Genomic DNA, 27039 nt, shown 5'->3' with positions numbered 1-27039 from the left:
ATGTAAAAACAAGTGTTCGCAGCAGCTGTAATCTGCAATAGTCAAAACAGAATAATCCAAAATACTTCATGACAGGTGAATGATCACATGCACGGTGGTACAGCCGTATCACAGAATACTACTTAGCAGTAAAAGGAATGGAGTATTGATAACATGCAACAACTTGTCTGAATCTCAAGGGCATTATGCCAAGTGAAAAATAAAAGCCAATCATAAAATATCATAAGTTGTATATTTCAATGTAGGCAACATTTGCAGAATGACAAAATTATCTATGTGGAGAAATCATTTAGTAGCTGCCAGGGGTTAGGGCTTGTGGTGGGAGCTAGAAAGGGGTTAAGTGTGACTCTGAAGTGGTCACAGAAGGAAGATCTTTGTGAGGGAATAGGTGTGTGTCTTTACTGAGGTGATGGTTACACAAATCAACCCAGTGGAACAGAACTACACAAACATTGTGCTAATTTCCAACCCTGGTTTTTACATTGTTTGCCAGTTCCTTAAAGTGTGCCCATTGGGAGAAAATATACCTTCTCTGTACTATCTTTTCATCTTCCTGTAAATCTATAATAACTTCAATATAAAATGTACAGGGGTGCCTGGGTGGCTTAGTGGGTTAAGCCTCTGCCTTTGGCTAAGGTCATGATCTCAGGGTCCTGTGATCAAACCTCTCATTGGGCTCTCTGCTCAGCAGGGAGCCTACTTCCCCCTCTCTCTCTGCCTGCCTCTCTGCCTGCTTGTGACCTCTCTCTCTGTCAAATAAATAAATAAAATATTTTTAAAAAATATATAAAAATGTATAAACAAATCCAGAAAGAGGGCTCCCTGGGGCAACTTCTTGCTGAATTTTATCTCCGAGTAGGAATGCATACATGCTCGCTATTCTGTCAGCTGTTGATTACTGTGCATACTTTAGTATCTTTCACAACGATCCTACTTTTCCCCCGATTGCTTATTTTGCACAATTTACCTTCCTTTTTGCTGCTTCACTCTTGTTAATGTAAGGTTCCTTCCACCCCTGCCAACTTTTAATTCTTTTTAGAAGATGAACATTTTGCTCATTTCTCTCTTCCAGTGCAGAACATGTATTTTTCTAGTGTTTCAGTTAAGACAGAACAGTTTGGCCCAATTTCCCTAACAGTACTAAGCCACTGGCTCTTTTTTAATATTGCCTCCATAAAGGCATTTTTAAAAAGATATTTATTTGTTTATTTATTTGAAAGTGAGAGCATGCATATGCAAGAGAGAAAGTATGGGAGGTGGGGGCAGACTGAGCAGGGAGCTGATGTGGGGCTCAATTCCAGGACCCTGGGATCATGAGCTGAGCTGAAGGCAGATGCTTAGTGACTGAGTCACCCAGGAATCCTTCCATGAAAGCATTAAAAAAGAAACTGTATCTAAGAATAGAACTACCCTATGATCCAGCAATTGCACTACTAGGTATTTACCCAAAGGATACAAAAATATAGATTCAAAGGGGGACATGGACCCCAATGTTAGTAGCAGTATTATCAACGATGACCAAACTATGGAGAAAGCCCAAATGTCCACTGACTATTGAATGGATAAAGAAGAAGTGGTATATGTATACACAATGGAATACTATGCAGCCATCAAAAATGAAATCTTGCCATTTGCAATGATGTGGATGAACTAGAGTTTTTTATGCTAAGTGAAGTAAGTCAATCAGAGAAAGACAAATGCAGATATGATATCACTCATATGTGGAATTTAGAAAACAGATAAATATATGGGAAGGGGGTTAAGAAAACAAGGAGAGAAGGAAACAAACCGTAAGAGGATCTTAACTATAGAGAACAACCTGAGGGTTGATAGATGGGAGGTAGGGGGGATGGACTAGATAGGTGATAGGTATTAAGGAGAGTGCTTGTTGTGGTAAGCATTGGGTGCTGTATGGAAGTGATAGATCATTTAATTCTACTCCTGAAACAAATATTGCACTCTATGTTAACTAGCTAAAATTTAAAAAAAATCCTGAACAAATATAGTCACAAATATAGTCACATATTTTTAAGAGGCCTTATGATTTTAGCTTTTGCATTTAGATCTATATTTTATCAGTCATCAGTGTGTGTGTGTGTGTGTGTGTGTGTGTGTGTGGTGTGACTTGAAAAAGAGGATCAAAGTACATTTTTGCAATATGGGCTATCCAGTCGTTCTGCACCATTCGTTGAAAAACCTTTCCTTCCCCCATAAAATCGCATTGACACCTTTAAATAAAAGAAAATAAAATAGATTAAAAAATTGTATCATTTAAATAGACTTAAATAGCATAAAAATCTTTAACATTAAATTTTGCCATTGTCTCTATATACCTGTAAATTAACCACTAATAATGTATGAACACACGTGTGTATATGTTTGTATATATACATACACAGTTGTATGTATACAGAACATATATGCAAATTAATACAGATTAATGTGGCCTGCAGAGAAAATATAGTTCATTAACACTGAGGAAATATAAAGTAAAAGTGTTATCTGAATAATGATGCTAATCAAAACTGTACCTTATTTTGAAAGGTACATGTAGTAGGTCAGCATCCAAGACAGTCAGGCTCATGGCCAAGGGAAGAAAATAATACGCAAATTATTAGTTATCACTCTAACATGTCAAAGTATTACTTCATGAGAACCAACTCCACAATTAGTTCTTAGCTCTCTACCAAAGAGAAAATCAAATCCCCTAAAAATTAAATTTCTAAAATTAAAGCCCTCCTAACCTTTTTCATATGGCATAGTTTCTTTAGTTGTCAGTAGTCCACTGAAAATACTGCTTTTGGGGAGGACAGTGCCAAGTGCATTGAACAGGAAGCCATATATCACTCATCATACCCACAGCTTTAGTCATGATGGCAAGTTCTAATGCAATCATCTCAAAATGCTCTTCACTCTTTTTATGTTTTTTCCACAACTGTCTTGTCAGGAAAGATAAATGGGATTAATTTTAAATTTTTGGAATGATGTATTGTCTTTAGGATAGCTTTGGAAATCTCTTTGCCCCTAAATATCGAAGGTAATGTGAAGTAATTGGAGGTAATTTGACTAATGTGAAATATGACTGCATTCAGGGAAAACAAAAAAACAAAAAAACCTTGAAAATATATCTTACCTGAATGGGTACAAACATTTCAATGATGATAATAGAGTTAAGTAATTATGAAAATAGATACAGTCATAAAGGAGAAATGCAGAAGGATGGGAAACCCCACACCATCTTAATAAAAACAGATGAGGACAGAACAGAGTGTAATACTTCATGGACATTTGTTTTGTTAATCAGCACATTCCAAAGAATATACCTCTGTCAAAAGAGGGCTGAATGAAACACAGGAAAATTGTAGGGTCTCCTGGCTGGCTCATTCGGAAGAGCATGTGACTCTTAATCTCAGGCCCTATGTTGGGTGCAGATCGCTTAAATAAATAAATAAATAGACTTTAAAAATACAAACACAAGAAAATTATATATATGATATGTTTAAAAAAACCAACAACAATAGTGGTTTATAAAGTAAAAGCACATCCATTCTTCCTATTTCAGACTCCCTGACCCAAAGAAAATAAAATAGGTAGGAATCTAAATAGTTTACTCACTGGAAGTTTAAATTCACCAGTTTGCTGTGTCCAAGACAAAGAAATAATGGAGATACCATGAATGAGAACCTGTTTCTGCATTCAAATTGCCAAGTACCTAGTTACCTGATTAATGAAGAAAAGAAATGCAGATAATCCAAAAACCGCTATAATTTCCCTGACATTTATACCAATTCTCCCCAAATTAATGGTTTTTCTCTGTAGAGTGAGTTTTGACCAAATCCCAATTCAAGCGTCTCTCGTGGATCTTGTATGTGTTTAAAAATTTATTTGTTCATATGGAAAATATTCTAAGATTTAAAATATATCTATTAGGGAATTCTATCTTGGGCTTACATACTAAGCCAAACTTGTCATTTCTAGAGGAGTATCTAACTTGGGACTTTTCTGCTTCAAACTATTCTATGTTTATTTAATGTTTTACTGGTCTGTGCAGAGCTCTGTAAGGACCCCGGGAACACCTGTATTCTCACTTACCACTGCTGTGAGCACAGGGGAGATGAGAGAAGTGAGAGGCGCTTCACTCTGAGTCTTCTCCCACGCTCTTTCTCTCCGCCCCTCTCTACGTTTAGGGACAAGGGGGGCTGATGGCTAGAGGGACAGCACAGAAACAGATCTGAGTCAAGAAGAAACTCTCTGAGAACAATAGCTTTCAGTTCATATGCATGTATATGGATAATCTCCTAGAGTCACTGTCTTCATCTTAGAATCTTCTTTGTTTGTGTTTAAGTTTTTATTTTAATTCCCATTAAAATGTTATATTCGTTTCAGATGTACTGATACTTAGAGTCTTATACTATGTTCTAGACAGAGAGTGTCTACCACTGAGGGAGGGTCAGGATTGCAGAAAGTCCTCCTGAGGTACAAGCACAGGGAGTGAAGGAATTTTAGGGTAGGACATGAGAACTAGAACCGAATTTGTAGGCCCTCGATCTCAAGCTCTGTTCATCAGTTCTGAAGAGAACATTTAAAGGGATTGTAAATACTAGTCATTTTCCCTGAAAATGTCGTGCATCTATCAAAAGAAGTAACTGAAAAATGCACTAAAATATTGGTTACTTGCAACATACAGTGAAAGTATGCGTGATATCATTAAAAATATTACTCAATTGTATTCAAAATATTTCTGTAGTACATAGTGTTCTTTAAACATTCTTTTAACTACAGTTTTAAAGAAATCAATTTACATGTCCACTTCTCAACATCTTTCAAAATGCGCATGCTTCACACTCTGCACCAGTGACTCTCTGACTCCTTCTCTTACTACCTCCGTTTCCTCCCCTGAGCCACACTGCCTCTCTGCTTATTTCTCCAACATGCCACACATACTCATGACTTAGGGTCTTGGCTTAGCTGTTCGGTCCATTTGGAACTCTCTTCCTAGGAAGCCTCTCCTTTAAGTAGCTATTCAAACATCACACACTCAGTAAGGTTTACCACTTGGTGTAAAAGTGCGGCCATCTTCCCTCCAACACCACCTTCTTGACCCACTGTCATATGCTGCTCTACCTTTTTTTCCCCTTTTTCCATTTCACTCATCATTTACTTTTCTACCTTATAAATATCTCATTCATTGGGTCTGTGTTTCTTTTTTCATCTGTGTTTTATCTCCTCCAGCTAAGTGGAAGCTCCATGTGGAAGGGGTCTTTTTGTCTCTTATTCACTGAGGTGTCCCAGTTTTCCAGAATTCATGGTGCAGTGTAGGCGCCTGTGATCAAAAAAGATTTACTGATTAAATGAGTGAGTGACTGAGTGACTCTCTCATTTATTCTGAATCTTACTCAAAATATTGGGATGTGTTAAGAAGGGAAATGATTTTCAATGAGAAACAAATCCTTTGCAGTTCAAGTTGTTTCAATTCTTTACTTTTGATAAAACCAAAGAACAATTAAAAAGACATTTACAAAAACAAGCTAAAGAATGCACAGGAACATAAAAATTTTCCAGATTATTTTAGACTGAACAGGAGCAGAAATATTTAAGACCTCTGGCAAAGGAAAGAACATAGAAGGAAGCTATGGAGGACACTGGTAACCTGCTCACCAAATCCATTTCCCTTAAGGACACAGCTTGTTACTGAGACATTATCACTGAGCCCAGCCAGCTGAATGTTGGAGAAACTGATGTGCATTGCTTCCAGAACTAGTCCTTTAAAAACTCCTCCCTTGTGATTCTCTCTATGCCCATTGTCCTTCCCATGATGCAGACCAGCATGCTAGCCCACAAAGTCACCTGTTGAACATGGCGGCACTGCAAGATGAAGGAAGCCTGGATCCTGGAATCAGGGCTTGGAGGGTTTCATGCCATTGTGATGACCCATTTGGATTTCACATCACATGAAGTGTGCTTCTCTTGCTTTAAATTACCAAGAATGTTCAGTTCAAGTGTTATGATAGCTAGTACTACCTTGAGTAATATAGGAACGTTCCTACTATGTTAAAAAGGAAAAATTTTCTTTCAGGGACGAATATGCTAGCATAGTATAACATGAAGAATCCAGACAGAAGTCCGAGAATCCAGAAGATATAAAAGATGCTCTTTCTTGCAATGCAAGATCACACACAGTGAAGATTTCAACTAATGTTTCTCATAGGCTTCCTCTCATCTTTAGAACTCGGCTGACATTTTTGTGATCATAGAGAGAACAGCCGGATTATCTGAAAAACTTACTTCAGAAAGAAATGAGACAGGAAATTCGTGGTTGAAATGTGGAGGTCTTCATTGTACCACCATGGGACTATTTTTTAAAAGGAGCTATGATTTTTTTTTTTTTAATTCCTTCTTGAATTAGATTTGGCTTTCAGCAGACAATTGCTTACCTAAGCTCAGTCTCTAGCATTTAAGGTTCTAATCATTTTATAAATCTAGTACACAAAGAAGCCCTCAATAATAATTTATTTTTCAGTTACAACAAGTTTTAACAATACAAGTGACTAACAAATCTTCAGTTTAGTTAAAGTCTGTTAGACTCCAAAAACATTACCTTTATAAATCTGGTTCATCTGGAGCTTCAGAAGAGTTTTAAATGTATGAATCTTTTTCTAAAAAGTCACCAATAAAAATATCCTAGAACAGAAACATCAGTGAAACACAATTATTTATTTATTCATTTTAAAGATTTTATTTATTTGACAGAGAGATAGAGAGCACAAGTAGGCAGAGTGGCAGGCAGAGGTAGAGGGAGAAGCAGGCTCTCTACTAAGCAGGGAACCTGATGTGGGACTTGGTCCCAGGACTCTGGGATCATGACTTGAGCCAAAGGCAGCTGCTTAACCAACTGAGCCACCCAAGTGCCTCTGTAATTTATTTATTGTATTTATGTAATTTATGTAATTACCATATTTACTTACACTTGCTGGTGTACAACTAGGAAATGGTCAGGAAGCTTATATATATTATCACCTGCTTGTGAGGAGGTTAAGATGATATTCTTAACTGACACTTTCACCTGGAGAATATCCTTGCCACCTAAAACAACAATATTCTCTTCAGAAAACTAAGGATGAATATTTTAAATATTGGCATGCAAGGCTTTGACACAGATCTGTCATTTTCCCATATTATATATCCACATATTTGTTTTCTTTTTTATCATGTGAAAGGATAACTAATTCCATAAAGAAGTAATGGTTTACATCGGCAAAAGTGAAAGAGAATGGCTCTGAATCTACAAGAATATCTGCTTACAATGTCCCTCTTCCCTTCTAATCACTGTCACAAATTCAGATACTCCCACCTTTATAATCTCCCCTCTTTCCCTTCTTTACACATAATCACTCCTTCTTCTGTATTCCCTGAGAGGTTAGTTTGTACATCTATTTTAACATTAGATTACTAAATTATAATTATTTACTTAAATTTCTGACTTGTCTAACTAAATATGTGGAAATTAAACAGCACACTGCTGAACAATCAGTAAGTCAAAGAAAAAAATCAAAAGGGAATAAAAAAAATTTCAAAGCAAATAAGAATGGAAACACTACACATCAAAACCTATGAGATTAAAATAAAAAATAAAAAAAAAAAAAAAAAAAAAAAAAAAAAAAATAAAAAAAAAAAAAAAAAAAAAAAAAAAAAAACCTATGAGATGCTACAAAAGCAGTTCCAAGAAGGAGGTTTATAGAGATAAAATCATATAGTAAGAAAATAGAACAGGGGCGCCTGGGTGGCTCAGTGGGTTAAAGCCTCTGCCTTCGGCTCAGGTCATGATCCCAGGGTCCTGGGATCGAGTCCCACATCAGGTTCTCTGCTCAGCGGGGAGCCTGCTTCCCCCTCTCTCTCTTCCTGCCTCTCTGCCTACTTGTGATCTCTGTCTGTCAAATAAATAAATAAAATCTTTAAAGGAAAAAGAAAATAGAATAATCTCAAATAAACAATCTAACTTAATACCTCAAAGAATTAGAAAAAGAGCAAAATAGGCCCAAAGTTAACAGAATAAGGGAAATAACAAAGATCGGAACAGAAATAAATGAAATAGACACTAGAAAGACAATAGAAAAGATCAACAAAACTAAGAGCTAGCTTTTCAAAAAGATAAACAAAATAGACCAGCTTTTAGCTAGCCTAAGAAAAATTAAAGAAGATTCATAACTAAAATAAAAAATGAAAGAGAAGACATTGCAACTGATACCAGAGATATTCAAAGGGTCATAACAGACTAATATAAACAGCTGTGCTCCAACATTTGGATAACCTAGAAGAAATGGCCAAGATGGAATCATGAAGAAATAGAAAATATGAACAGATCAATAGTGAGTAAGGAGTTTGAATCATTAATCCAAAACCACACAAAAGCAGAAAACCCAGGAGCATATGATTTCACTGCTAAATTCACCCAAATATTTAAAGAGCAATTAGTGCCAATCCTTCTCAAACTCTTCTAAAAAATTGAAGAGGAACAAACATTCACAAACTCATTCTATGAGGCCAGCATTACTCTGATACCAAAACCAGATAAGGACACTACAAGAAAAGAAAGCAAACCAATATCCCTGATGAAGAGATAGAATAAAAACTCATCAAAATATTAGCAAAAAGCATTCAAAAATACATTGAAAAGATACACAAAGAGAGATTTATCCCTGGGAGGCAAGAATAGTTCAATATATGCAAATCAATAAATGTCACACACTTCATTAATAAATGAAAGATAATCATATGAACATCTCAATAGAAGCAGAAAAAGCATTTGACACAATACAACATCCTCTTGGAATAAAAGCCCTCAACAAAATGGGAATAGAAGGAACATACCTTAACATAACAACAGCCATACTTGATGAGCCCACAACTAACACCACAGTCAGTGGTGAAAAGTAGAAAGGTTTTCTTCTAGGGTCGGGAATAAGAGAAGCGTGCCCATTCTCCTTACTCTTATTCAACATAGTCCTGGGAGTCCTGGCTAGGCAAATCGAGCAAGAAAAAGAAAAGTATCTAAAGAAAAAAATAAGTCAAATTTATCTTTACAGATGATATGTTTTTATATACAAAAAATCTAAAGACTCCACCAGAAATCTATAAGTTCTAATTGACCCATTCAATAAAGCTGAAGGATACAAAACCAACATACTGAAGCCAGTTGCATTTTTATACACTAATAACAGAGTATTCTGAAAAGGGCTAAAGAAAACGATCTCATTCACAATAGCATTAAAAACAATATAATACTTAGAGCCAAATATAACCAAGAAAATGAAAGATCTGTAAACTGAAAACTGTAAGACTTTGATGAAAAAAAGCAAAGGTGACACAACAAATGGAAAGATATCCTATATTCATGGATAGAAAGAATATTGTTAAAATATTAAGCCATCTATACATTCAGTGCAATCCCAATCAAAATTACTATATCATTTTTCATAAAAATAAAAAGAATACTATTAAAATTTGTAGAAACTCACCAAAGACTCTGAATAGCCAAAGCAACCCTGAGAAAGAACAAAGCCGGAGGCATCATCAAACTTCCTGATTTTAACTTATACCACAAACATACAGTGTGCTCACTTGGTCAGCAAAAAGTATGCTTAAATTGGAATGACATGGAGAGAATTAGCATGGTCCTTGCACAAGCACGACACACAAATTCATTAAGTGTCCTGTACTATAAAGCTGTCATAATGAAAACAGCATGGTACTAGCATAAAAGTAGACACAAAGACCGGTAGAACGGAATCTAGAGCAAACCCTCTCTTATGTGACCAACTAATATTTGACATGAAAGCCGAGAATATACAAGGAAAGGATCAATGGTTCTGAGAAAAAGAATTAACTTCATTCAGAAACATGAAATTGGACCCCACCCTTGACATCTGACCACCCCAAATCTCTAATCGAATTCCTTCTCCTCCACCATCCCGCCTGTGATATCTCATTACCCTGGCCTGCCCGTGGCAAGAATCTGTTGAGTCCTTTTAGCCAGAATCTTCCCTTATCCCTGATGTTTCTTCTACGTAATTTTCTATATCCACTGACCCCAACCTACTTCTTGGGTATAAATCTCCATTTGTCCATGGTGTATTCAGAATTGAGCCCAGTTTTGAACTAGGTCTCTTTTCTCCTATTGCAATAGCTCCTGAATAAAATCCACTTTTACCACTTAAACTACTGTCCAGCCCTGATTTTCTTTAGTGGTAGATTAAAAGTAAATAGATAGAGGGTGCCTGCGTGGCTCAGTCAGTTAAGCATCTGCCATTGGCTCAGATCATGATCTCGGGGTCCTATTGAATCCCATGTCTGGATCCCTGTTCAGTGGGAGAGTCTGCCTCTCCCTCTCCTGCTGCTGCTCTCTCGCTCTGTCAAAATAAACAAACAAATAAATAAATAAATAAATGAAATCTTTTTTAAAAAAAGGTAAAAAGATAGAAAATGTCATACTATGCAAATGCTAACCAAAAGGTAGTGAGGATATCTGTGTTAATATCAATTAACAGTGACTTCAGAGCAAGGAAAATGCTGAGAATTAAAAAATGATGAACAGGTCAATCCATCCATAATACACAACAGTTTAAAATGTGTCTTCATCTAAAAATGGAACTTCAAAATATATAAAGCAAAATCAGCTTGTACTGAAAAGAAAAACAGAAATATCCACAATGACGGTTGCTGACTTTAACGCTTCTTTCTTGGTAATTGATACAAAAGGTAAACAGACAGCAAGGACATAGAATATATTTTAAACTTCGATACCAACAAAATCAAAAACTTCTGTTCTGCAAAGACATTAAGAGAATGAAAAGCAATAGCCTGAGAGACAACCATTGCAAATCCCACACCTCACCAAACATTTGCATCCAAAAGATATAAATAGCTTTCAAATATCAGTAATAAGAAAAAAAAAACACCAAGTTTTTAAAATGGGCAAATGATTTGACAGATAGTTCACAAAAGGCATATGAATGTCAAACAAGTACATGGAAAGATGCTTCACATCATTTGTCACAGGATTAAGCACAATAAGAGTGGCAGTGCATCCTCAAAATGAAATAATGTTCAGTTGGCTACACTCTTGAAGTATTAGAATAACAAAATATGGAAAACCAGGAGAAGCTCCATGTCTTGCAGTAAAAATATTTACAACTTTCCTTTCACTTCATGTTGTAAAAAGGATGGAAATAATAGGAATGTCTTGGAATGTCTCAGTCGGGTTTTGAAATGAAAATATGTGAAATATATCATTGTGCTTTCTCCTGTTTTATGTGTGTTTGTTACTGATATATTATTACCATCGCCAAAATAAAGATATAATACAGTCTTAAAATGAGAATATGTGAAATATTATATCATTGTGCTTTCTCCTATTTTTATATATGTTTGTTGCCGATATATTTTTACCACCTCCGAAATAAAGATGGAATAGGAAATAAAGTCAAACGTGCATTTTTCTCTATGCTGTTGAATAAAGAAGAGTACATTTAATATAACACAGAGTATGTAAAATCCAGAATCTGAGAATTCTAATAATTCCCCAATATTTCTGCTATTTGGATATGCAGAACACTTTTGCTAGGGAGAATTCATTCTCAATGTCTGACTTGGTTTAGATATTACTAAAGAATTTTTTCATCTCTAATACTCCACACTGGTATCTTGTACAAGAAAAGACACTTCTAGATAGAGTATACAGTAGCTAAAAAAAAAATCTACAATGTAATCATCAATACATAAAATAATTCTGATAATAAAAGAGTCACCTTGTCTGTAGCATATAATTATTAACAGTTAATAACTAACATTCAACACATATTCTTGGCACTTTGGCAGATGCATGAAATTAATTATCTTCATGAATCATTTGAACACATGTATCACATAGACATATTTTTGTTATATCAATTTTATCTATGATAAAACTGAGTTTAAAGAGTGCTACCCAGAGTCATACAATTAGTAGAAATAGGGCCGTGAGCCTCTAAATATATATACAAAATACTTACCATCATACTCCCACTAATAGCAAATGCTTAGTGAATAGTAGGGTTTTTAAAATCATTTAGTTGATTTATATTCATTTTTTAAAAATCACTACTAAAATCTCATTTATTTGGGTAAAATTTGGAAAAATGATTGCAAGTATCTCTTGACAGCATTGTTTGTGACAGCAAATGTAACAGAAGGATTCTATTTAATGGGGATTATTTTGTAGTTAATCTGCGGGTTGACCTCAGAAGATCTATGAGGAAGGCAGAAGCATTTCCAGAGGTTTCCAAGGAAACAAGTTCTTGATTAGAAAGAAAAGAATTAAGTTCTGAAGCCCTGGCAAGAGTAGAGACTGGAAATGTTATCAGAGGCATACCTCACTTTGGTGTGTTTTGCTTTATTACATTTGTTCTACAAATGTTTGTGGCAACCCTGCATGAAACAAGTCTATCGGCACAATGTTTCCAAAACCACTTGCTCCCTTCCTGTCTCTGTGTCACACTTTGGTAATTCTCACAATATTTCAGACTTTTTGATTATTACTACATTTCTTAAGCTGTGATCAGTGATTACAAACTCTCTGAAAGCTCAAATGATGGTTAGCATTTTTTAGCAGTAGAGTATTTTTGTTGAAGTATGTACATTGGTTATTTTAGACATAGTGCTAGTGCACACTTAGTAGGACAGAGTGTAGTGTAAACATAACTTTTTTAGGAAACATAACTTTTATAGGAAACCAAAAATTTCATTTGATTTGCTTTATTACAATATTTGCTTTATTGCAGGGATCTGGAACCCAACCCTCAATATCCCCAATGTATACTTATAGTACGGTTAAAAGATCACTTGATTCTTTGTTAAAAGTAATGAATTTTATATTTCCTTTTCTGCCTGCTTTCTTTCTATTTTTGTACTCGTTTTTGCTACATTAGAAAATACTAAAACATGTTTACAGATAAACTTTTATTATCTTAACATCTATTATACTGCCTTCCTTTCTAAATTTCCATTTTAAATGTCAGCCTAATATATTAATTTGAACCTATCTTTCATGGAGATACAGGGAACACTTCTGAATCTTCTTCATAATTTTTTTAATGCAAACATTTCCACTCGGTACTTTCACTGTTGTAAATGAGCTTACTGGAAGAAGAGATCACTGGCTAATATCTAATTATAATGGCATAAATAGTACCAGCACCATCACCTCTGCTTTCCTGCAGCGGCTCACCAGGTACATTCTGTGACCTCTTGTCCACAGACAATGGGTCATAGATTTGTAATAACTGCCATTAATTAAAAAGGATGGAGCTTTGTTTCTTAATCTCCTTTAGAATAAATGTCCTGATGTTAATTGCCTTACTTTTTTGCACTGGTTAATTTTCTGTCCTTTTCAAAGTATGGCAAAGTGAGGTTGCATCCTAGCAAAAAAAGTTTGTCTTCAGCACAAGCCAGAAATTACTGGCCTAAACTGTTAAATATTTCATTACCTATTTTATTATCCTGGCTAGTTTACCATTTAGCATTGAGTTTATAGAAAATATCAAAAAACATGAACAAAATCCCCCTTTCTACAGTATGTGATATATTAAATATGGCTCCAGCGGGTTTCCTTCTGTATTATTCTCTTCAATCTCTGTGCCAAATAGGAAAATGAGAGATCTCACTCTGAGTTCTAAAAGTTGTCAAATATTAGCATCTTGAGATTTCTTCTTCCAACAAATCTAGTTTTCTTCCCTTGACATGCTTTCTCTCATGAAAAAAAAAAAATCTACCTTCTGTTTGAAAACAGTGTCTGACTCGTGGCTTCTTAATATGGCACCAACATGCTCTCTGCCCTTTTGAACATCTAGAAATCTGGAAAGACTTTTCCCTACCCCACATTGACACTTGCTTTTGAGGCTGCCAGAGTTCTTGCCTAATCCCAGGAAGCAAAAGAGCCAAAAGTGAGAATGTGGAGGAGAAAGAAGAATACTGACCATGGAATGCAGTTGAGGGCACAGCCCTTCTCAGCCAGCAAGACGTAAGGGCAGAGCCAAATCTGGAGTCTCAGATTAGTGCGGATTCCTTGTTTTCAGAATGACAAAAGATCCCATCTCAGAACTCGTAAATGAGAATCCAGGAGAATTTTACTTAAAACTGTCCATAGAAACCATTATTTTTCTTGATTTCTGAGAAAGAAATTTCAGCAAGCCTCATGTAGCCCGTGAGCAATTTAAACAGTAGTCTACACTACTGGTCTCCTCTAAACACCTTACCGAGCTAATCACCCCTACACCAAAAGTTAATGAATGACGGTGGTGCACTATGCAAACATCTTTCAAACCAAGTGAAGAGAATTCAGTTTCAAAATAGTGTGAAATTAATTAATGGGATGGTGGGGGCATTTTTAATTGATTTAGTAATAAAGATAAAACCAAATATTTATTTTAAGACCATGAAATATACATGAGCACCAAAAGAGCGATGACACCAAATTGGTCATTTAGAAATACTGTATATATGGAATTTCTGGTTCTCGCATGAAGTCTTAGGTCACTACAACCCATTCCTTCTGCTGCATACAAACAAAACTCTACACAAAACACAAAGGACAACCACCTGGGCACTCTGAACATTAAACATGACAAGTAGATTGTGGAGGGGACTCAAAACTTAGAGAAGCAACTTTGTGACCTGGGTTTTCCATTTTCGCTGTGTCTTTACTTTGTTCCTATTTTTCTGGCACCAGAAAAAGCAGATGCAGTAGAGGGAGAATCCTCCAGCAAATACAGCCAGAGAAGAGGACTCCATAGTTCTATATATAAACCACCAAAATCTTAGGCTCACAACTTGCGGAAGTTGTGTGTATCCAACACAACTGCAGATGAGCACCCCAAAGGCTTTGAGAACTGAACCAATACTACAACAACAGTGTGCGAAGGGCACGATGAATTTGCAGTTCGCAGTCCAAACAAAAGTGAGATGCTTGCCTGCTTGCACAAAATAATAATAAATAAAAAATTGAAAAGCTATCGGTATTTTACAAATAAGTGTAGCAGAAGTCAGTGTCCATTCAACATATTCAAAATGTCCAGGTTCCATGTCAAAAACTATTTCACATACAAGAGCCAGAAAATGTGATCACTTCTCAAGGGAAAGGCAATTAACTGATTCCAAACTCAGGATGGCTCCAAAGCTGGAATGAATCAGAGAAATACAATAAAATAGAAGTTTTAGCTGTGCTCTACCTGGGGACATATAAATGTACTCAATTTAAAATGACTGGGAGATAGAGGGTCTCAGAAATAGAAAACATTTTCAAAAATGTATAAAAGTTATTAAATCTTTTTAAAAATTTAGAATTGAAAAAAAATTCAGTATCTCAAAGTTTTTGAATTCTGGATGGAATCAAGAGCAAAATAGGAGATGAAGAAGGGAGGTGAGGTGTTAGTACACTTGAAGATAAGAACAAATTTTCCAATCTAATTAACAAAGAGAAAAAAATTGGAAAAAATGCTTTAGGAATCTGTGGGACAACATCAAAAAGTCATGTATATATTATTGGAGTCTCAGAAAGAAAAGAGAAAGATATTGGAGCAGGAAAATTATTTGAAAAAATAGATCTGAAACCTTCAAAACATTGAAAGAAATGAATTAATAGATTTAGGAAACTCAGCAACACCAGAGAGGAGAGAAACACAAACGCACACACACAAACGTGCACCCAGGCCTACCGTAATCAAAGTACTAAAAGACTAAGGTCATGAAAAACGTTTTGATGATTTATTCCTTTGCTATATGGAAACTTTTTATTTTGATGTCATCCCAATAGTTTTTTTGTTTGTTTGTTTTTATTTCCCTTGCTTCAGAAGATTATCTAGAAAAATGTTGCTATAGCCCATGTCAGAGAGATCACTGCCTGTACTCTTTTCTAGGATTTTTATGGTTTTTGGGCTCAGTCTATTTAATCCATCTCAAACTATTGGTGGAAATGCAAACTGGTGCAGCCACTCTGGAAAACAGTGTGGAGGTTCTTTATAAAGCTGAAAACAGAGCTACCCTATGACCTAGTAATCGCACTACCAAGTATTTACCCCAAAATACAAAAACACTGATCCAAAGGGATACATGCACCTCAGCCTAAGTATGGCAACAGCCCAAGTGCCCATTGATAGATGAATGGATAAAGAAGATGTGAGCTATACACAATGGGATATTATTTATCCATAAAAAAGCATGAAATCTTGCCATTTGCAAAGACGTGGGTGGAACTAGAATGTATCATGCTGAGCAAAATAAGTCAGTCGGAGAAAGACAAATACCATATGATTTCACTCATGTGGAATTTGAGAAACAAATGAGCAAAGGGAGAAAAGAGAGAGACAAATCAAGAAATAGGCTCTTAATGGAGAACAAACTGATGGTAACCGGAAGGGAGGTGGGTTGGGGGGGGGGGGTGAAATCAGAGACGGGGATGAAGGAATGTGCTTGTTGTGATGAGCACGGGGTGGTGTAAAACTGAAACTAATAGAACACTGTATGTTAACATACTGGAATTAAAATTTTAAAAATAATGATTTAAAAAACCATGCTGAGAACATAAAGGGAAAATGACACATTGAATATGGGCCACAGATTTCTCATCAGGAGCCCTGAAGGCCAAAAACCAGTAGAACACCTTTAAACTATGAAGGACAAGAACTGTCAACGCAGGACTCTACACCTACCCAAAGTCCCTTTCGGGAGTTAAAGTGAAGTAAAAGTATTCTCAGATAAAGAAAAACTGAGAGGATTGGAGTCAGAAGTTCTGCTTTACCAGAAATACTAAAGCAAAATTCTTCAGGCGGAAGGAAGTGATTCCGGGGACACACATGGGTCTTTAAGAATGCAGCAAGAGTAAACAGAAATTGGGGTGCCTGGGTGGTTCAGTCAGTTAAACATCTGTCTTCAGCGCCGGTCATGATCTTGGGATCGAGTCCCCCCGTGGGACCCCACATTGGGCTCCCTGCTCAGTGCGAAGTCAGCTTCTCCCTCTCCCTCTGTCCCTCGACCTTCCCCTTTCTCCCGCCCCTTCTCCCCTTCCTCTCTCTGCCTTCCTCTGCCCCGCCTTCTCCCCCTGCTCATGCTCTTTCTCAAGTAAATCCATCAAATATTTTTTTAAAAAAGAACAAGCAAATGATGATTAGGATAAAAATAAAGGACTGCTTTTCCTCTTAAGTTTTAAAATATAGCTATGACTGTTGAGAATAAAAAATGATAATATTGGCATATAGGGATTGAGTGTGTATCTGTGTCATACGTATGACAACCATGACATAAAGGTCAGTAGGAAAGGTACTGTAAAGTGGCCAATATAACCACAGGCTTTCTGCATTGTACCTGATGTCGTGCAGTACAACAGCATGAACTCCAGGTAGGGGAGGGAGGCATACTGTAATTCCTAAAGAAACACTTCAAAATTGCAAAGAGATCTGACCATAAAAATAGTAGCCTAATTTAAAAAGAACATTTTTTGAAAATCAAATAATCCAAAAGAAGACAGGAAAAGGACACAGAGGAACAAAAACATAATAAGACAAAGAGATAACAAAGAAGATGGTAAACCTAAACCCATCCATATCAAAATCTACATTAAAAGTTAATTATTTAAACACTGTAATTAGAAAACAGGTACTGACAGAGTAGGTAAAGAAGGAAGGCCTCAAAACATGTTGCTTAAAAGAGTCCAATTTTACATATGAAATCAATGATGAAAATAAATGCATGAAAAAAACATATAGCCAGAAAATCAGCTGAAAATGACAACATGAATGCAAACTTAAATAGTCTTAAAGACCAGATTATAACCAGAGATAAAAAGAGACTTTCCATAATCATAGATGCACCTCATAACAGAGTTTAAAATACATCAAGGAATGGGAGACAGCTTGAATGCATGTTACTAAATGAAAAGTAGCCAATCTGAAAAGGCTCATTTATTCTCTGATTCCACCTGTATCACATTCTGGAAAAGGCAGAACTCTGGAGGCAGTGAAGAGATCCGGGGTTGCCAGGGGTGGAGGGGTGGGGTGAACAGGAAGGCCTCGGGGGATGTTAAAGCGCTGGAGCTGCTCTGAATGGTTCTGCAGTGGTGGATAAAGGTCATTATACATTTGTCAAAACCTACAGAATGACAACAGCAAAAGTGAGCCATAATGTTAACCATGAACTTCGGGTGATGATGTGCTAATGTTGGTTTATTGATTATACTAAATGTTCCGTTGTGGTGTGGGATGTCCACAGTGGGGGAGGTTGTACATTTATGTGGGAAAGGAGTATATGGGAATTCTCTGTACTTTCTGCTCAGCTTTGCTAAGTGCCTACAACTGCTCTTAAAAAAAAAAAAAAAAAGTCTATTTAAGCAAGTATGAGGATGGGGCGCCTGAGTGGCTCAGTTGATTAAACTTCGGGACCCTGATTGTGGCTCAGCAAATGATCTCAGGGTCTCGAGATGGAGCCCCGCATCTCTCCCTCTGCCCCCCCCCATTCCCTCTCTAAAAAATAAATAAAATACAAGGAGTAAAATCATGAAATTTAGACAAAACAGTCAAATTTCTGGAAAAAACTTTGAACGGAACAGGCAACAAGAAAAAGCATTACATCTTATTTGTTCTGTAGCTGTTAAACCATAATTAACGAACAAGCCGGGCCCAGACGGCTTCAACAAAAGGAGAGGACGACACTGCTTTTGACAGAACAGTGTTGATCTTCAGAAATTCCTCACAAAATAGAAAATGTGGATAAACTAACCCCCGTATACTAACATGACTGTTACAAGAAAGAAAAAGTAGAGACCAGTCTTCCTCGTGAACATAAACTAAAAGTTACTAGGTGAACACAATATTGGCAAATCAGACGCAGTCATATATAAAAACAGTAACACAACACGACAAAACGAAATTAATTTTGGCATGCAAGTTTGGTTTCAATCTGAAAAGAAATCAGTACACCTTACTGAAGAATAAAAGAAAAAAAAAGAGAATTGAACAGGATTACTTCAACAGATGCAGAAAAAAAGTGTTTAATAAAACTCAACACCTGTTCATGATAAAAATCCTAGAAAGCTACAAATAGAGATACAATTCCTTAATTGGATAAAGAGTGAATTTTAAAATAATCTTGGTCGATATAGTTCTTGAAGGGATAAAACCTGAAATCTTTCCTCCAGAGACTGAAACTGAGACAAAATTGGGCACTATCACTCCATCTATTCAGCCTTTTGCTGAAGGGCTATCACATACAATAGAGCAAAATAAAAATTTAAAAAGCATAAAAATTATAATGCAATGAGTAAAATTGCCATTATTCACAGAGGATGTGATTGTGTACAAGAATATCCAAATGAATCTTCTAGAAATCCACTTGTAGAATTAATAAGTGAGTTTAGCAATTTCACTTATTACAAGGTACAGATAAAAACCAATTCTTTCTATATGTTAGCAACGTAAGATACGAAAACCAAAACTCTAAAATAATTCCATTAACAATAGCATCCAAAAAGTCAAATTCATAAAAAAAATCCTAGCAAAACAAATGAGAAAATTTTTAAAGATCTAATTAAATGGAAGAATAGATCAAGTTAATGATTAAGAGGATTTGGTACTTTAAAATATCAGTTTTCTTTTAATGTTCTCTAGATCCTATGTATTCCCAATAAAAATCCTGTTAAACGTTCTATGATAAGCTGATTTTAAAATTTCCATGGAGGGGTGCCTGGCCAGCTCAGTCAATAGAGCATGCGACTTCTGATCTCCAGGCTGAGAGTTGGAGCCCCACGTTGGGGGCAGAGATTGCTTAAAAAAATAAAATCTTTAAGAGCGCCTGGGTGGCTCAGTGGGTTAAAGCCTCTGCCTGCAGCTCAGGTCATGATCTCAAGGTCCTAGGATTGAGCTCCGCATTGGGCTCTCTGCTCAGCGGGGAGCCAGCTTCCTCCTCTCTCTCTCTCTCTCCCCACCTATTTGTAATCTCTGTCTGACAAATGAATAAATACAATCTTAAAAAAATAAAATATTTAAAAATATAAAAATAAATAAATTGTATAGGGAAAGTCAGAGTCAAGAATGATTAACTCACTCTTGAAGATGAATAAAGTTGGAGGATCTCCCCACCTGGTATCAAAACTTACAAATCTACAGTGATAAGACAGTATGGCATTAGGGCAAGATTTGAGTAAAATGTGTAACTGGAACAAAATAGGAGGTTCAGAAACACATCCACACAGACATGACCACCTGTCTTGTGAGCTAGATAGCACTGGAGAGAGGACTTTTTTTTTTTTTTTAAGATTTTATTTATTTATTTGAGAGAGAGAGTGAGAGAGCATAAGAGGGGAGAAGGTCAGAGAGAGACGCAGACTCCCTATGGAGCTGGGGGCCCAATGTGGGACTTGATCCCGGGACTCCAGGATCATGACCTGAGCCGAAGGCCGTTGCCCAACCAACTGAGCCACACAGGCGCCCCGGTAGGGCTTTTAAAAAAAAAAAAAATGGTGTTTGATAAGTTGAATATGTATAGTGGTGGGGGGTAGTAAACTTGACCCCTATTTCATGTCATAACCGAAAAAACGACTCCAGATGATTCTAATCTTAAAAGTGTAAGGTAATAACAAAATGGTTGCTTGTAATAACATGGAAAGTAGGAAATATATTTAATAAATTGTTGTCTCTAAAAATATGTCCCAAAAAAAGTGTAAGGTAAAGCATTAAAGTTTTAGAATAAGACACACAATAGTATCTTTATTACTTTGGGACTTGTAAAGACTTTTTAAATAGGACACAAAACCCTAACCATAAAAAAGAAATCACCTATTGGAGTTCATTAAAATCATGACCCTATAGGTTCATCAAAAAACACCATTATGAGAGCAGAAATGTGTAAAGGAATACACCTATCTTAGCCACATATATACCATCTGTATATTTATATGTATTACATACATGTCTGTGCATATCCAGAATATAGAAGGAACCTTCACAAAGACTGTTTAATAGACAAATGGACAGAAGAGATGATGAACAGGTATTCACAAAGGAATGTACTCAAATGGCCAAACATGTTCAATATCATTAATCATTAAGGAAACACAAATTAAAACCACAATGAATACCACCGTATGCACATGAGAACACTAAAATGAAACACATGTGTGTGATAGGAACAAGTGTGAGTGAAGATTTGAAGCAAAGAATCATCTTGCGTATTGCTCTGGGGCATCCACATCTGCGAAATGTCTTGGGAAACTGACTTCCAGTTACCACCGCTCAGCTACTAGCTCTAACAATGATGCAACACTTTTACTCTTAGTACTGTACCCAAAAGATGTGTATACATATCCCCAGCAGCTTTGTTTGTGATAACCGTTTACATGAATGTCAAACCTCAAAAAATACTGTAGGGTGCTGGAAATCAGAGTGGTGATTTCTTTGGGGAGGAAGGTAATGACAGGAAGGGGCCTTGGGGAAGTGTTTGTGGTGCCAGAATTCTCTATATGTGGTGCTGAAGGATGGTTATGCAAGAGCATTTCCTTAATAATTCATTTTAGATCTGTGCATTTTATGTGATTAATACTTCAGTAATCAATGTTTGCTCAAAAAAATGAGATAGACCACTTAACACGATCATTCAGTAATGAACATTTTAACTTACCAGTATTTACTTGAGAATACCACATGGTTCAGAACTCCAGCCCCACGGGCCTGAATGTAGAAGAGATCTGATTTTAAAGTAGTTTATAAACTAATTAGTAAATTACATAAATTCCAATTGATATTTTTCCAAAGAGGCTTAATCATTCTATGTGTACCTAGTTAACATGCAAAAGTAGAGCATTGTCATAGGTAAGCCTTATTAAGTCATGTTTGCCTCTTGTGTCTGTAATTTTTTAAATTTAGAATAGGGAGAAGAAATAATTGAAAAATTCAATTATCATCATTACCCAACTGTCAACCTGGGAATATCCTTAATTCTCTAAGGTTGCAGATACAATAGTGGCTTGAGCTTGGGCCGGTCCATCTCTGCTGTGGAAGTGAGTGATCAGTAATCAACAGGCTCTGCCTTTGCTGGTTGTGGAGGCTGCTTTGATGTTTCACACATCACAATTGCAATTTAGTAAGATTTTCTAAGAGCAGCATCTCAACCAGTCTTTTATTTCCGTCTAACATAGAGATGCCTCATTTCCTCCATAATTTGCATGGATGATGAAATTATCAACTACTTGGAAACTGATGAGTATTTCTGACTTGCCCAACATCAAGTGTATTGACTTTCCTTTGTCTGGTTAAGTTTTACTTAGTGCTCTCCCTACCATGATTTCAATTTTCCCAGACATATTAATCACATGAAAGATGTTTGCTGCCTTAAAAAATATCTAATAAAAATAAAAGATAGCTGTAAACAGAGGACAGGAGTGACTTACACCTAGCCATCTGCCTCCTGGGTTGTCTGTAAGTGTAGACTCAGTGCCACAATCTAGCATGACTTGTGCTTTACCAACATTGTAGTCAGGGAAGTCTTAAAATCTTCCTTTGGAAAGACACATTAACCTATTTTATATTTAAATGTTTGTAATTATATTTTTCAGACCTCTTTTAGAATTATTTTCAGACTACAGTTTGGTATCAGTGAACAAAACAAGTTAATATCAATGCAGTATGAATTTAAGCAAAAGGAATACATAATTTTATAGATAATGGGACAAGAACATTCTAGGCTAGTCAAACAACATGCAGAAAACCACATGGACTGCGCAGGAGTGTGTCAGATTTCCTCAAAACAGACTGAGTGAGGCATGTAAGGGGAGATGAAGCTGAAAAGACAGAGGATGATCAGATCGTAAACAGACCTTTTAAGATACATGCATCGCACGCTCCGAGCAGTGGCTATCACCAAGGATCCAGGGGGAGCAGCAGGTGAAAGCTGTGTGTTAGGACATGCAGGTCTGGTGGGATATTTGAAATGTGATAATGGAAGGATTTCCTGAATTACCACTGTGCCGATGCTCATCAGTAGAAAGTGTTTCTTGCCAACCCATAATTCTCATCAGAGGTGCAGAAATGATGGGACTCTCAACTTCAACCTATGCAGAACGCACTTTTTACTCTCACACGCTTCTCCTGACAGGATTTTCTACTTCTTTTGATAATACTTTCATCCACGTTGCTATATATCTGGGGGTTTCATAGATCCACATAGAATGGATCTTTTGTCAGGTTTTTGTGCCTTACACATCCCTCCCCAGGTTGGCTCCCACAGACCCCATTTCCATGGCATCCCCTTACGCCAGGTGCCTCCTCACAGACGCCTCCTGGTCTTCTCACTGACCTCCCTTCTTCCTTCTTCCAGCACCTTCTGTCTTCAATCTGTGCTCCACTCTGCTGCACCAAAATATTAAAAGTAAAAAATAAGTAAACAATAAAGTAAGAAAATAGACAAAATTTGAGGCCGCCAATTGATTCATGTCATCATTTAAGTTCTTCAAGTTTCTCAAACGTAAAAGGCGAAGTTCATTCCTTTCACCTAAGACACAAGTAAGGTGATATTCAAAATATTTATTAAATAGTGCCAACTGGTCCTAAGGTCCTAAGTGATCTTACCCCGCCTCCCCTTCAGCCTGTGCCTGGTTGCTTTTATATAACCACTTTGTGCTTCAACAACCTAGATTCCATCCTGCTTTGAACCCTGGAAGGTCCAGAGCTTTAGAACTCATCCTATGGCCCAACTTTAGTAACTATATGGTGTAGTGAAGCATGCATTTCAAAGCACAAATCTTCTTTTTAATATCTTACTATGCTACTTCTGTCCATTTGCCCTTAGTCAAAATAATAATTTGAAGTTGTACATACACATGAATTTCTATTTTGTATGTATCTATATATCTTATGATATATACATTATCTATCTCTGCTTAGGATATACTTAGGATATAAACATATGCAGGTAGGGGTGTGTGTGTGTGTGTGTGAGAGAGAGAGAGAGAGAGATGTTGGAGTGTTCCAAAATCCTGGAAGAAAGGATTTTCTATTTTTTTTAAGATTTTATTTATTTATTTATTTGACAGAGATCACAAGTAGGCAGAGAGGGAGGCAGAGAGAGGAAGGGAAGCAGGCTCCCTGCTAAGCAGAGAGCCCAATGGACCCTGAGATCATGACCTAAGCCAAACACAGAGGCTTTAACCCACTGAGCCACCCAGGCACCCCACAAAGGATTTTTTAAAAAATCTATGTAGCAACCCATTTTGATAAGGTCAGTACTAAGCATTACTTGAGTTACTCCAATTCCACATTTCTAGTGCATGCCAGTGCTTGCATTTCTTTTAAAAAATGTGTTTATTTTAAAGATAAGTTCACATCATTCCACCAAATAATATTTATGTCACACATAAGACAAATATGTAAAAAATGCACTTTATTGGATTTTAAGGTTTTTTTTGTTTTCATTGTTTTTTGTTTAACAACAAAAACAACATGGTTATAATGGGGACACCTGGGTGGCTCAGTGGGTTAAGCATCCGCCTTCAGGTCAGGTCATGATCCCAGCCTGGGATCCAGCCCCACATAGGGCTCCCTGCACAGTGGGGGTCCTGCATCTCCCTAGGCTTGCCACTCCCCCTGCTGTTCTCGTGCACTCTCTCTCAAATAAATAAATAAAATATTTTTTAAGAAGAATGCTCATGATAACTTGTTACACAAAAGACAATAGGACCAAATGGATGCACTTGTACTGAGCTCATGTCATCAAACCAAGACTTATACCTAACCTAACTTTCAACCTGTCCCAAGATTGTAATTTTAAACTAGTAAATCTGGAACTTTCTGGTCAGCCCTAGTGAGGTAATCCACCTGATAGACCCCTTTGCTCCTCTAGAGAAACGTGAGATCATCTTCTCTTTCCTCATTCCTTTTGACCTCTACCTTTAAATTCTCCCATCTTTATACAGCTCTTTGGAGCTCCTTTCTCCTTCTGTCTGCTAGATGGGACGCTGCGTGAATCAAGAATTATTGAATAAATCAGTTTGATCTTTAAATTCACTTGATTGAACGTTGTTTTTGAACAGACTTTTTCTTTCAATAATTAAAGTTGTTTCAAAAATATACTGGGCAGAGATGTTTTATATCTGACAAATATGTCAAAATTTGTTTGTTGTATTTTTCTTGTAAGATTAAACAAGCTTGGTTTAAATACATAGCATGTATTTTTCCTTTTTAAAAAATTTTAATTCCAGTATGATGAACATACAATGTTACATTAGTTTCGGGCGTATAATACCATGATTCAATAATCCTATAAATAACTCAGTGCTTATCATAGGGGTGCTCTCTAATTCCCAACAGCTGTTTCACCCATCCCCCTCGCTCTCCATGCCTCTCATAACCATCTGTGTGTTCTCCACAGTTAAGAATCTATTAAGAGTCTATTTTTTGGTTTGTCTTTTTTTTCCCTTTGTTTATTTTGGTTTTTACATTTCCACATATGAGTGAAACCGTACGGAATTTGTCTTTCTCTGACTTATTTCACTTAACATTATATTCTCTAGACCAGTCCATGTTGTTGCAAATGGGAAAATTCCATTCATTTTTATGGATGAATAATAATTCATTATACACACACACACACGCACCACACCTTCTTTATCCATTCATCTATTGATGGATGCTTGAGTTGCTTGATAACTTGGCTATTGTAAATAATGCTGTAATAAACATAAGGGTATATATATCCTTTTGAATTAGTGTTTTTGTATTCTTTGGCTAAAAAAATGATTACTGGATCATATCGTAGAACTGATCAACAACTTCAGTAATGTCACAAGACACGAAATCAATGTACAGAAATATATTGCATTTCTATACACCAGTAATGAAGCAGCAGAAAGAGAAATCTTTAAAAAACAGCATATTTTTAAATAAAATATTAGCTTTTTAAGAGTCAAGTATCAGTCGGTGTTCAATTATGGAAGTAGAGCCTCCATTATGGAAATGTGGGATGGGGCTCAGTTATAAAAGTTGACCTCACCTAACTGTGGGAGAATCTGGGAAAGTGAGGACCAGGAGAGCAGTTAAAGAATCAAATACGTAGTCACCCACCAGTAATCTGAAAAGTTAAAACATACACCCCAGCAAATGGGAGTGAGAAGGAAGGCCAGTAAGTTTGGAGGCCTATGGTGAGCCTACCTCTGTGTTGTTGCCCCTCTGGTGGGCTGCTGCCCGGCCAGCGGCTGGTGGGCCAGGGGCTGGGGTTGGTCATTGGGGCCGCCAGTCAGGAAGAAGACCTAGATGTGTGGTAGAGGAAGCGAGAACGGGCTGGGACCTCCCACCTCTGCAGCTGTCATCCCGTCTAACCGCAATGACTTTACCAGAGATTAAAAATCTCCTGCTTCACTTCGACCCTCTCAAACTCACACAAATACCACTTTTGGCCGACTCTCATCCAGAACTACCGTGATGAACCTTCCCTCCCTCTTCCATTCAAATTCTCCCTCTTTTTTTCCTGAGATGCCTATTATATCAGTCATTTCACCTAGCACCTGAGTTTACTTGAATATATCCCTTCATCCTTCCTACCAGATCTTCTCTCTAAACCGCTTTACTGCTGCTCTTTTGTGTTTGTGATGACCCGTCTCTCTCTATCCAGCATTTTCCGTAGAACTACCTTGCCCTGTGCTTATCTTTTCCGATATTACGTACTATGGAGATGGTGCCACACTATTTATGTAACAGTGGGTCTTCTTTCTATGCATCTCTCTAAAACATTTCTATTGCTGAAGCTGACAAATTGCCTGTAATCTGGAGGCTGAGACTTCATGGAGAAAGCTACGAAATCAGTTTGATGTTTTACTCAGGGTCTCAGCCCCTTCAGTCTCCTGGATTTTTCCTTTGTTAACCCACTCTTACAGACTAACAGAGACTAAGAACTTTCTTATAATGGCACAGAAAACAGCCCAAGTTTCATGTGTGAATCTGTTCCTCTTCCCCCACAAATCCCGTGAGGGCA

General features: G+C 36.8%; 1 non-coding gene across 1 annotated transcript; it reads left to right on the top strand.

The window, feature by feature from the left end:
• Positions 1-9616: 9616 nt before the first annotated feature.
• On the top strand, positions 9617-9720 carry LOC131820725 (U6 spliceosomal RNA). Its single transcript, XR_009349751.1, has one exon. It is a non-coding gene; the product is annotated as a U6 spliceosomal RNA (small nuclear RNA).
• Positions 9721-27039: the final 17319 nt, after the last annotated feature.

Source organism: Mustela lutreola, chromosome 18, assembly GCF_030435805.1.
Source record: "Mustela lutreola isolate mMusLut2 chromosome 18, mMusLut2.pri, whole genome shotgun sequence".
NCBI classification, from domain to species: Eukaryota; Metazoa; Chordata; class Mammalia; order Carnivora; family Mustelidae; genus Mustela; species Mustela lutreola.
The sequence above is the reverse complement of the archived record's forward strand: the minus strand, read 5'-3'. Positions and strand labels throughout refer to the sequence as shown.